Source organism: Alexandromys fortis, unplaced genomic scaffold (assembly GCF_014885135.2).
Source record: "Alexandromys fortis isolate MF-2015 unplaced genomic scaffold, M_Fortis_MF-2015_v1.1 scaffold_128, whole genome shotgun sequence".
NCBI lineage: Eukaryota > Metazoa > Chordata > Mammalia > Rodentia > Cricetidae > Alexandromys > Alexandromys fortis.
Genome location: NW_026068012.1, coordinates 408990 through 419317, shown reverse-complemented (window position 1 = coordinate 419317; position 10328 = coordinate 408990). Strand labels below are relative to the sequence as shown.

Sequence of the window (10328 nt, the reverse complement as noted above, 5' to 3'; positions counted from 1 at the left end):
TTTCAGCTAGACTCTTGGCTGTGTTCTGTACCAACTTTGGGGCATATGAGAAAGTACTCTCTACACCAATAAGATCCTAACTTATTTTTAAATGTTGTCAAATAGAATTCAGAAATATATACACCATAATCAAATGGGATTTATCCCAGAGAAGCAAGAGTGGCTCAGTATCAGAAGACCAATCAATGGAATCCACCATAGCAACAACAGGAAAAGACCCAAAATCTTCGCCATAGCGACAACAGGAAAAGACCCAAAATCCCATCAGTTGGTGCAGAAAATGTTGAAGTTCGACACTCACATGTGATAGAAGTAGGAACAGAACAAAGACCCTCTATGAAATACCTATAGCTCATGTCACAATCAGCCTTCGGTGTCTGTAGGTTCTCTGCCCACAGATTCGGCTGACTGTGGGTCCAAAATACTAGGAGAGTCTGCATGTCTGTCACCTCTCCACAAAACACCATAGGATCGTGGCAGTCCCTGGCTTGCAGGGCACCTACCAGGAGAGCCTGTATCTCTGTCACCTCTCCACAAACAATGCTGTAGGACCATGGTGGTCCCTGGCTTGCAGGGCATCCCTCTGCACTGTCTTCACATGGCCTGTGTCCTCCTCTTTACAGTCATCTGCCATTGGGTTGAGGGTCCACTCTAATCCTCATATGATATGTTTGTCTGTGTTGAGATGGGATCTTCCTTTGTGGTTAGCCTGGAATCTACCAGGTAAAGCAGGCTGGCCTCAAACTCATGGGGCAACTCCTGCCCCTTTGCCTCCCTCATGCTGAGACCGGCATGTATCTCCGTGCCCAGATAATTTCTTAATTACATCTGCAAAGACCCCGGCTCCAAACACATTCTAAAGTTCTGGGAGGACGTCAGTTCGGGGTCAGAGGACGCACGGGATTCATCGCAGGGATTCAAGGGTGAGACTCCACACTTCCGTTCTTCCTGAAGCGGTGGGGGCCCCAGGTGTAGCACAAGTTCTAGGAGGAGGTCAGCCCAGATCATCTGACGCATCCTACATGTACCACATGGACTTCAGTGCTGTCTACGCTTTCATGATGGCCGTTTCCCCAGCCTCAGGCAGCGCTGTCCTGCAGCCTGTGTGCCTGGCTCCCCGTTCCGAGGCCGCCCTTCCCCTGTTCTTTTACGACCATTTGCTTATTTGTTCATGCCGTTCTTGTTCCGAAAAAGGGTTTAAGACAGATGGCTTTTATTACCGGGCTACCAGAGAACACTGGGGTCCTGTGGTACACAGTCTCCTCGGCAAACACCAACTGCCGTGAAGCCAACATGAAAAGGTTCAAATGCGCTTTGGTCGAGTTTGACCCCGGTTCCCTTCCCTGCCTTCCCTCACTCCAGGGTACACACCCAGTCCTGCCTGTTCTAAGCACTGGGTGTGTGGCTTCTTGTTTTCTGGGTACCCTCTGAATAGAGGAGGGTAGATTCCTGGTTAAACTGTAGGACCCTCTGAGAGGATAGGTATTTAAGTAGAATTGTGCACTGTGGTCATATGGAGCCCTAGCTGGCTTGCTGGAAAAGCTGCTAGACCCTTGGCTAATGCATTATAACAAAGCATGGAGAAAGAGAGGCAGCTTCCTGGTTGAATGTGGGGCTAGGAGGGTCTTTCTTGGGCGAGTCATTCTCCTCCTTACCTTATTTACTGAGAACTTGTAGAGCGATTGGGCTTTGCCCCTGTCAAAGTCATTTCTACATGTCCAGGTGTGTGTGTGTGTGTGTCCATATGTGAGCTTATTTGGAGGAGGGGGAGGGCAGGGCACAAATAAACCTGTCTATACACATTAAATTGAGTATCTGTCCGTCAGACTCTTCCCCTCCCTGTGGGCAAGGCCCTGATGGTATCTGAGGACATCTCTCCTGCCTCTGCCTTCCTCCTACTCCCCCTGATGTCTGGCCTGTGGCAACTGAAATGTTTTGGAAGAATGTGGCCCCTGCAAAGTCCTGCTAGCCCTGAGACGTGACAGGCACACTCAACAACTGGGCAAAGACAAAGAGGGCTGTCACACTTCTTGACTCATGGACACACTGCAGATTCTAGACTGGTACCTTGTGCCCAGATACCGGGCCCCGTCTCAAACGCTTTTCTCAGAACAACAGCCATTCTTGGTGGCTCCAGAGAGGGCTGGTGACTCTGAGACAGCAATGGGTGGAGGGAAGGAGGCCTTGGGTGAGAATGACCAGGCTGGAGGACCAGACAGGATGGCTAGCAATGATAGCACACACTTCATTAGACACCATCCACGTGAGGGTGCCGGTATCATTATAAGGTGTGAGGCACACTAGAGGTGTGATATTAGAGAGGCAGCAATTGGGGGTGGGGGATACCCAGGACAGGCAGGTGTGGCAGGCAGGCCACTGTGCATCAGAGCTGCTGCAGACTGTGTGGCACCCTGCACCTCTATGGCAGCCTTGCAGGGCTGAGCGAGCCTCCCACAGCAGCAGGCTTCCTGAGGAAAGATTAGGTCGCTGCCAGAGGTCACTGTCATGACCTTGACCTAGTGTGAACCAGTCTCTGGTTTCCCATCATTTGACTCTGGGCCGCAGGCAGAACAGAGATGGGAGAAGGGTGTTTCCTTTGTATCTGAGAACACAGTGTCCCACGGAACTCCTTCCTCATAACGTGCACAAGGACAACTGTGAGCTCAATGCATTTGTATTTCTACTTCTACATTTATCTCTAAACTGTGGTAAAGGGGTGCCATGCTGAGGACCAGCTGTCTCCAAGCCTTGGTCCTCAGGGTGGCACCATCGGGCGGTGATAGGCTGGACCTAACAAGAGGGGCTTTTTGTCATGGGACGTGCTCACGGAGAGATTGTGAGAGCCCAGTTTCTTTGCTCCCCGTTTCCTTCCTGTCCAGTCAGAGAGAACAGCAGTCCACCACACACCCCCTGCCAGGAAGCCCTCGGAGAGCAATGGGCCAGCTGGTCATGGGTGAATTCTCCAAAACTCTGAGCCAAAATAAACCTCCCTTCTTTTTAAGTTAATTGCTTTAGGGTTTTTGTCACAGTAACGGAAAAAGAAATACCATCAATGTATGGCCAACTCAATACTGTGCTCACTTCAAAGGGAGCAAACAGTTTACTCTGAGCCAAATCTGAGAGACTTGGGAACACAGATTTGAATTTGCTCAGAAGACATGTTCCAGGGTTGATTAGAGGGCTCAGTCATTGAGAGCAATGGCTGCTCTTCCAGAAGATGTGGGTTCAATCCCCAACACCCACGTGGTGGCTCACAACCATCTGTAACTTCAGGTGTGGGACTCCATGTCATGTTTTTTATCTCCACAGGCACCGCACACATGTGGCACACAGACATACATGCAGGCAAAACATCCATGCACATACAACAAAATATTATAATATAAGTATATAGCTGGGCATAGTGGCACATGCCTTTAATCCCAGCACTCAGGAGACAGAACCAGGCAGATCTCTGAGTTTGAGGCCAGCCTGGTCTACAGAGTAAATTCCAGGACAGCCAGAGATATACAGAGAAACCATGCTTTGTTGGCGGGGGGAGTATATAAAAAGACATGTTCCACCTTAGGAAGAGTTAATTCGGGATTCATTAGTTTCATAACAAAGCTAAATCCAGGCATTTGTCCATACACTGGTTGGATCATGGGGGTTGCCGCAGCGTGGGAAAGTCTGTTGCTGGTCTCAGATGTGAGCTCGTGACACTCTTAGCCTATGTTGGTGGAAGCTGCTAGTCCGCTAAGAATACAGTTTTAAGGTTTATCTGAAAGCTGCAGGGCTGCCAGGTCAGGCATGGAGACTGTGCTGTACACTTATGGCTCATACCAGCCTGCAACTCTGTCTGCCATGCTTGAAACCCTAGTTCCATCCACAGCACCATGTTAAAAAAAAGCATTGTTTGAATGATTTTTCAGGACTAGTATATTAAGCACTGAATAAAGCAGACCCAATGGTAAGGTGTGCGAACATTTTGTTAAACCCTCATAAGCCTTCATTTTCTTTTAGAATTCCTGTTTGGGACTAAAATATGGCAGGTCTCAGGCTTATGGCCTGATTTGAGCCTCTGGGTAGATAAGACCACCACCATTCTTAGGCTCAAAGGCAAAGTCACTGGGGCATCACGTGACTGTCTAAGCATAAAGGTGTGGGGTTGGTTTCCACCTATCCATTGTTATGGACTCAAGCCTGAGTGAGCATGGGGTGCAGGGGTCACAGGCGCACACAGCAGCTGCCCAGGGATGCTCGGCAGTCAGGGAAGCTCATCTTGGGAGCACTTGACTTCTAAGTGAAGCAAGCCAGTCTCAAACATAAGAATATTGCTTGTCTCCACCAGGTGGGCTGTTTAGAATGAGGTTCGTAGAGACCATGGACACAGGAGAAGGGGAGTTGATGGTGACTCCAAAGGTTCGTTGGAGGTCACAAGAACACTTTGGAGACAGAAGCTGACATATCCTCAAAGCCCCACTCTGCCCAGTGTGGGGGACATTTGTATGTTCAGTGGCAGAACGGCTCTTAGATGACTCTGTGGACTGAGGGTCCTGGAACAGAGAAAAGCCACACTGGGGTCAAAAGTTCTGTGAGGCTGTGACTGGACAGAAGCTCATGAGTTAGACTCTTACAGCTCCAGAGATGAATTTATTATTATTATTATATTTTAAAAACAAGTTTATTTTTATGTGTAGCATTGTGTGTCTGAGTGTGAGTGCATGTACACGTGGGTGTTCAGGCAAGAAGAAGGTGTCAGATCTCCTGAAGCCATCCAGCTTAGGTGGTGGGATCTAAAGTCAGGTCCTCTGCAAGAGCAGCAAGTACTCTTAACCACCGAACCATCTCTCCAGCCTTCCTGGGCTGACTTTAAGCCCCTTAAGATCCAGTCACCGGTTACCTCTCCTCCTGACCTAACAGGCTTTTCCTGTCACATGTTGTCATCTGAGCACTAGGGAGATGGCTCGGGGGTCAAAAGCCGGTGCTGCTCTCGCAGAGGACCAGAGCCCCCCAAATCAAACAAAGTCACATCGGAACCTTTGCCTCTCACCGTCCATGCTGGCACCCCCAGCAGAAACCAGGATTCAAACGCCTTGGCTTTGCCCCATCTCCTCCAGTGACTCCATCTCAGCTCATGGGCAGTCTTTCCATGGGATGGAGGACACAGTCGGGTCCCGAGACTGAGACCTGAGTTTGCATCCACAGGACTTACGTAAAGAGCTGGACATAGCGGAAAGCCTGCAAGCTCAGGCCTGGGGAGGCAGAAACGGATCCCAGGGGCTCAGTGGCCAGCCAGTCCAGTTAGTCACTTATCACGTTCTGCCAGGTATAGTGAGAGACCCTGTCTCTTTTTTTTTTTTTGGTTTTTCGAGACAGGGTTTCTCTGTGGTTTTGGAACCTGTCCTGGAACTAGCTCTTGTAGACCAGGCTGGTCTCGAACCTACAGAGATCTGCCTGCCTCTGCCTCCCCAAGTGCTGGGATTAAAGGCGTGCACCACCACCACCCGGCTTGAGACCCTGTCTCAAAGCATAAGGCAGAGAGCGAATAAGGGGACAGTGGATGTCAACCTCTAATCTCCACATGTACACACACGTACACACAGAGATTCACATACAAATACACACAGAGAGACAGTCACACACACACAGACACACACACACAAATACACACAGAGACACAGTCACACAAACACACAGACACACACACAAATACACACAGAGTCACTCACACAGACACACAAATACACACAGAGACAGTCACACAGAGACACACACACAAATACATACAGAGAGAGTCACACAAACACACACAGACACACACACAACTGAAAAAATAAGCACAAAAATTTCAAAGATGAAACAGACACGAAGTTGATGCAAGCTCACACCACCACCCCCAGAGGCTCCCTCACTGTCTACACCACTATTGCTAGGGACAAAGGGACCAGGCTGCGCTGTGCCCGGGGCCATCTGCCCAGCAGTTTTTCCACTGGTGAGTGCAATGGGAGGTCCCTGAACGCTTAGTTCATTACCATAGAGAAGTTGTGGAATCAACCAGATATCAGTGGTTCTCAGCAGACCTTGGCATCCCAGAATCACACCCCGGACACCTGACGGGCCTGGAGTCATTCCTAGCCGGGCCAGGTCTCTGCACCACCTTTGGTCTCAAGGCCAACATCTCCTACCTCCCAGGAAAGCTGTCTTCTCCCTGGGCTCCCATCTTCAACCCCTGGGCACCACCCCTCATTCAGCACGGTGCCCCAACGACCTACTCAGTACCGTTTCCTACCTACGGACATCACCGGAATCATCCATCAGTAGCTATGGTAAAACAACCAGAAAAGGAAGCTGTTCCTTCCTCAGAATTCACTGGGCCTTTTCAGTATCAGGAAACCAAATTGCTCAATAGGAAAAAAAGTCCAAAGTCTTGTGGGGACAACTGTCAGGTGGAAGACTCTGAGCATGTCACTGTGGCCAGCAGCTGGGGTGCAGGAGACCTTTTTACTTATGGACAGGAGAAGACAACAAACAAAGCCAGAGCAGGGAGGTCAGAAAAGGATGACGGAGCAGTGGAGGGAAGGGAGGGGCTTCACCTGCAGCCACAGGGACGCATTAGATAGCCGTGTGTAGCGTTTTGTTCCAGTGCAGATATGACATTTCCGGTCGGTCTTGAATGTCTGCCTCAGCAAGGCCACCTGGTAGGGTGCACCAGAGAGGTAATCTTAACCAAAGGGCATGTGTGCCCACGCAGGCTGTACTCAGAGACCGTAATCGAGCTGTCTCAAACACCCTGGCCTTGAAGCGTCCAGTCGGGGAATGAGAAGCTGGAAGACACGTTCCCGGCTGTGTCCTTGTTGTCGACCCGAGTCAGTGCCATCTGATCCCAGCGTGTCGAGGTGGATGGGACTCCAGGTATTCTGAATGTGATGGAGGGACTGGGGCTGGCAGTCATTTATCCCAAAACTGGGCCCCTGCCTGTCAGGTGTGGGTGGATGAGTCGGAAGGCAGGCCAGTGGCCCGAGTATCTCCAGGTGACAGTCATAGTGGCCTTCAGGCCTGGGTGTCCCAGGGACCCTAAGACACTGGGATTGAGGGCAGCCAAGCTGCTGAGGACCCAGGGAGGACAGAAATTTGATTCCAAGTGTCTGGGCAAAACTCTCTCTTCACTTGCTGGGCTTCAGTTTGGGGACAAGGAGTGAATCGATGGGATGTTTAGGATGCTGTACCAGCTTGGGAGCTTTGTCGGTACTGTGTCCTCCTGCTCTAAGTCCCTGTGGAGAGAGCCAGCTCTGTTCATAACTGCTACCTGAGAGCATCCTCCTCCTCCTCCTCCTCCTCCTCCTCCTCCTCCTCCTCCTCGTCCTCCTCCTCCTCGTCCTCCTCCTCCTCCTCCTCGTCCTCCTCCTCCTCCTTGTCCTCCTCCTCATCCTCCTCCTCCTCCTCGTCCTCCTCCTCGTCCTCGTCCTCCTCCTCGTCCTCCTCCTCCTCCTCGTCCTCCTCCTTGTCCTCCTCCTCCTCCTCGTCCTCCTCCTCCTCCTCGTCCTCCTCCTCCTCCTCATCCTCCTCCTCATCCTCCTCCTCCTCCTCATCCTCGTCCTCCTCCTCCTCACAGGAACCTCTCTCAGATCCAAGCACACACACATCCACTTGGAAGAAGGGGGAATGAGTCAGTTTGGTTCATAGCTCTGTCTGTCTGTCTGTCTGTCTGTCTGTCTGTCTGTCTGTCTATAATCCAACTATCATCTATCATCTGTCTGTCTATCTATCATCTATCCATCTATCTATCTTCTATCTGTCTATCTATCATCTATCATCTATCTATCTATCATCTCTCTGTGTGATCATGAGAACATGTGTGTTTGAGCATGCATGTGTACACATGCATGGGGAGGCCAGGAGTACTGTCCACCTTATTGCTTGAGACAAGGTCTCTCGTTAACCTGGAGCTCACCAATCAGCCTAGGCCGACTGACTAGAGAACCCCAGAGACCCACCACCTCTTCCGTGCTAGGGATTTAAGTTCTGGGCACCATGCCTGGTTATTTTATTTTTTACTTTTTTATAATTTATCTTTTTTTAAAAAAAAAGAAAACAAACTATCTTTTTTTCGTTTACATACCAATCCCAATTCCCTCTCCCTCCCCTCCTCCCATTTCTTCCACCTACCCCGCCCCCATCCACTCCTCAGAAAGGGTAAGGCACATTGCTTTGTGGAAGGTCCAAGGCCCTCCCTACTATATCTAGGCTGAGCAAGGTATCCATCCAAAGAGAATAGGATCCCAAAAAGCCAGTACATGCAGTAGGGATAAATCCTGGTGCCACTGCCAGTGGCCACACAGTCTGCCCCAGCTATGCAACTGTCACCCACATTCAGAGGGCCTAGTTTGGTTCTATGCTTGTTCCTTCCCTGTCCGGCTGGAGTTGGTGAGCTCCCATTAGCTCAGGTAGACTGTTTTCAGTGGGTGAACTCATCATGGTCTTGATCTCTTTGCTCATATTCTCACTCCTCCCACTCTTCAGCTGGACTTTGGGAGTTCAGCCCAGTGCTCCCCTGTGGGTCTCTGCCTCTGTTTTCATCAGTTGCTGGAAGAAGGTTCTATGGTGACATTTAAGATATTCATCAGTCTGACTAGAGGGCAAGGCCAGTTTGGGCCCCCTCTCGTCTGTTGCTTAGGGTCTTAGCTGAGGTCATCCTTGTGGATTGCCAGGAACCTCTCTAGTGTCGTGCCCGGCTATTTTAATGTCAGTTCCAGGCATCAAACTCATGTCCGCATGCCCACACAGCAAGCGCTTTACTGACTGAGCGTCTGTCTCCAGGCTTTTTGGCAATTTCTTAATACGGATGAAAAATGGCTGGGCAGTGGTGGTGCAGGCCTTTGATCCCAGCACTCGGGAGGCAGAGTCATGCGGATCTCTGTGAGTTTGAGGCTAGCCTGGTCTACAAAATGAGTTCCAAAGAAACCCTGTCTCAGAAAAAAAGAAAAAGAAAAAATGGCATAAAGAGAGGAAACTTTATGCTATTTTATATAAAATCCTCAACTACCTTGAGCCCACATCCTCAGTAGCTGTCTTCCCAAGACAGAGGGCAGGGCTCTGGGCAAGGTAGAAAGGGAATCAGGATTAGCATCCCGAGAAGATCTCCAAACTTTAGAGATCTCTGGGGCTCTGGCTTTTAATTCCCATGGAGAGGTTTAAGTTTTTCGAAAGTCTAAATCCTTTAGGTCCTGGGTTTGTTTACATTAAAGCTGGCAAACCCAAGGATCACCCACAATGGCGATCCAAGGTCCCCCCATCTTGGTCCCAGGATGCAGGTGGGCTCGGTGCTTCCTTGTGTCTCTCTCTGGCTGGCCCCTCATTGGTAAGAGTGATCACACCTCAGCCTCATGCTCCTGTGCTGGTGTCCCCCAGACTGGGCTGTCACGTTTGCACTGTGTTATCTGAGTCTTCTACACAGCAAGGAAGCCTCTGCCTCCAGGGGGGTGGCGCTGAGTCAGGCTGAGAGTTTGCCTACAATTACTCAGGGTGGAGGCAGTGCCGGCCTCTGCCCTTATCTGGATCCCTGTGATCCACCAATCTTGGGCGCTCCCTGCATTTTACTTACTTATCTGTGCAATGGGATCGATGCCTCACGAGGCGTCTGCAGAGGAAAGAAAACAAAGTCATCTTTGGGAGCCGTGAAAATATTACCGCCCTAGTGACTTTCCTCGCCGCTGTGACAGAAGCAATTCAGGAAAAAAAAGAGGTTGACTGTTTGAGGCAGAAAAGCCATGGCAACAGGAGCATGAGGCAGATCCACAGCCAGGAAGCAGCGATGAGCGGTGCTCCCAGATCCTTTCCTCCTTTCCATTCAGTCAGTGCTCCCAACCCCTGGAACAGTGCTCCCAGCATTTACTGTGAGTCTTCGTTCCCAACTAGCCTAATCTAGAAACTCCCTTGCAAAGAGTTTTGTTTCTACTGGCTCTGGTCCTGTCCAGTTGACAGACAGTAACTGTCACAATTATTAATAAGTATTAATAAATATTTCTTATTTTCCTTTTTTTTTTGGTTTTTTGAGACAGGGTTTTTCTGTAGCTTTGTAGATCTAGCTGGCCTCAACTCACAGAGATCCACCTGTCTCTGCCTCCCATGTGTTGGGATTAAAGGTGTGCACCACAACTGCCCGACTTGTTTTCCACTTTTTTCTTTTTTTTAATTGATATTTATTGACTCTACATTTTTCTCTGATCCCCTTCCTGCCTCTCCCCTCCCTTCTTCAATCCCCCCAAAGTCCCCATGTTCCCAATTTACTCTGGAGATCTTGTATTTTTCTACTTTCTACTTCCCATGTAAATTTTATTTATTTATAT

The 10328-nt window shown here is 49.8% G+C and overlaps 1 protein-coding gene across 2 annotated transcripts in view; it reads left to right on the top strand.

Annotated features, from left to right (window-relative positions):
• The first annotated feature begins 6429 nt into the window (after positions 1 to 6429).
• Positions 6430 to 10328, top strand: part of Cldn14 (claudin 14) — a 13075-nt gene continuing 9176 nt past the window's right edge. Inside the window, exons 1-2 of one of the 2 annotated variants that reach the window (XM_050162146.1) lie at positions 6430 to 6529; positions 6734 to 6894. The gene's annotated coding sequence lies outside the window, so the exon portion shown is untranslated. Of the gene's footprint in view, positions 6895 to 10328 lie in introns of both variants that reach the window. The other variant, XM_050162145.1, reaches the window with a different exon arrangement.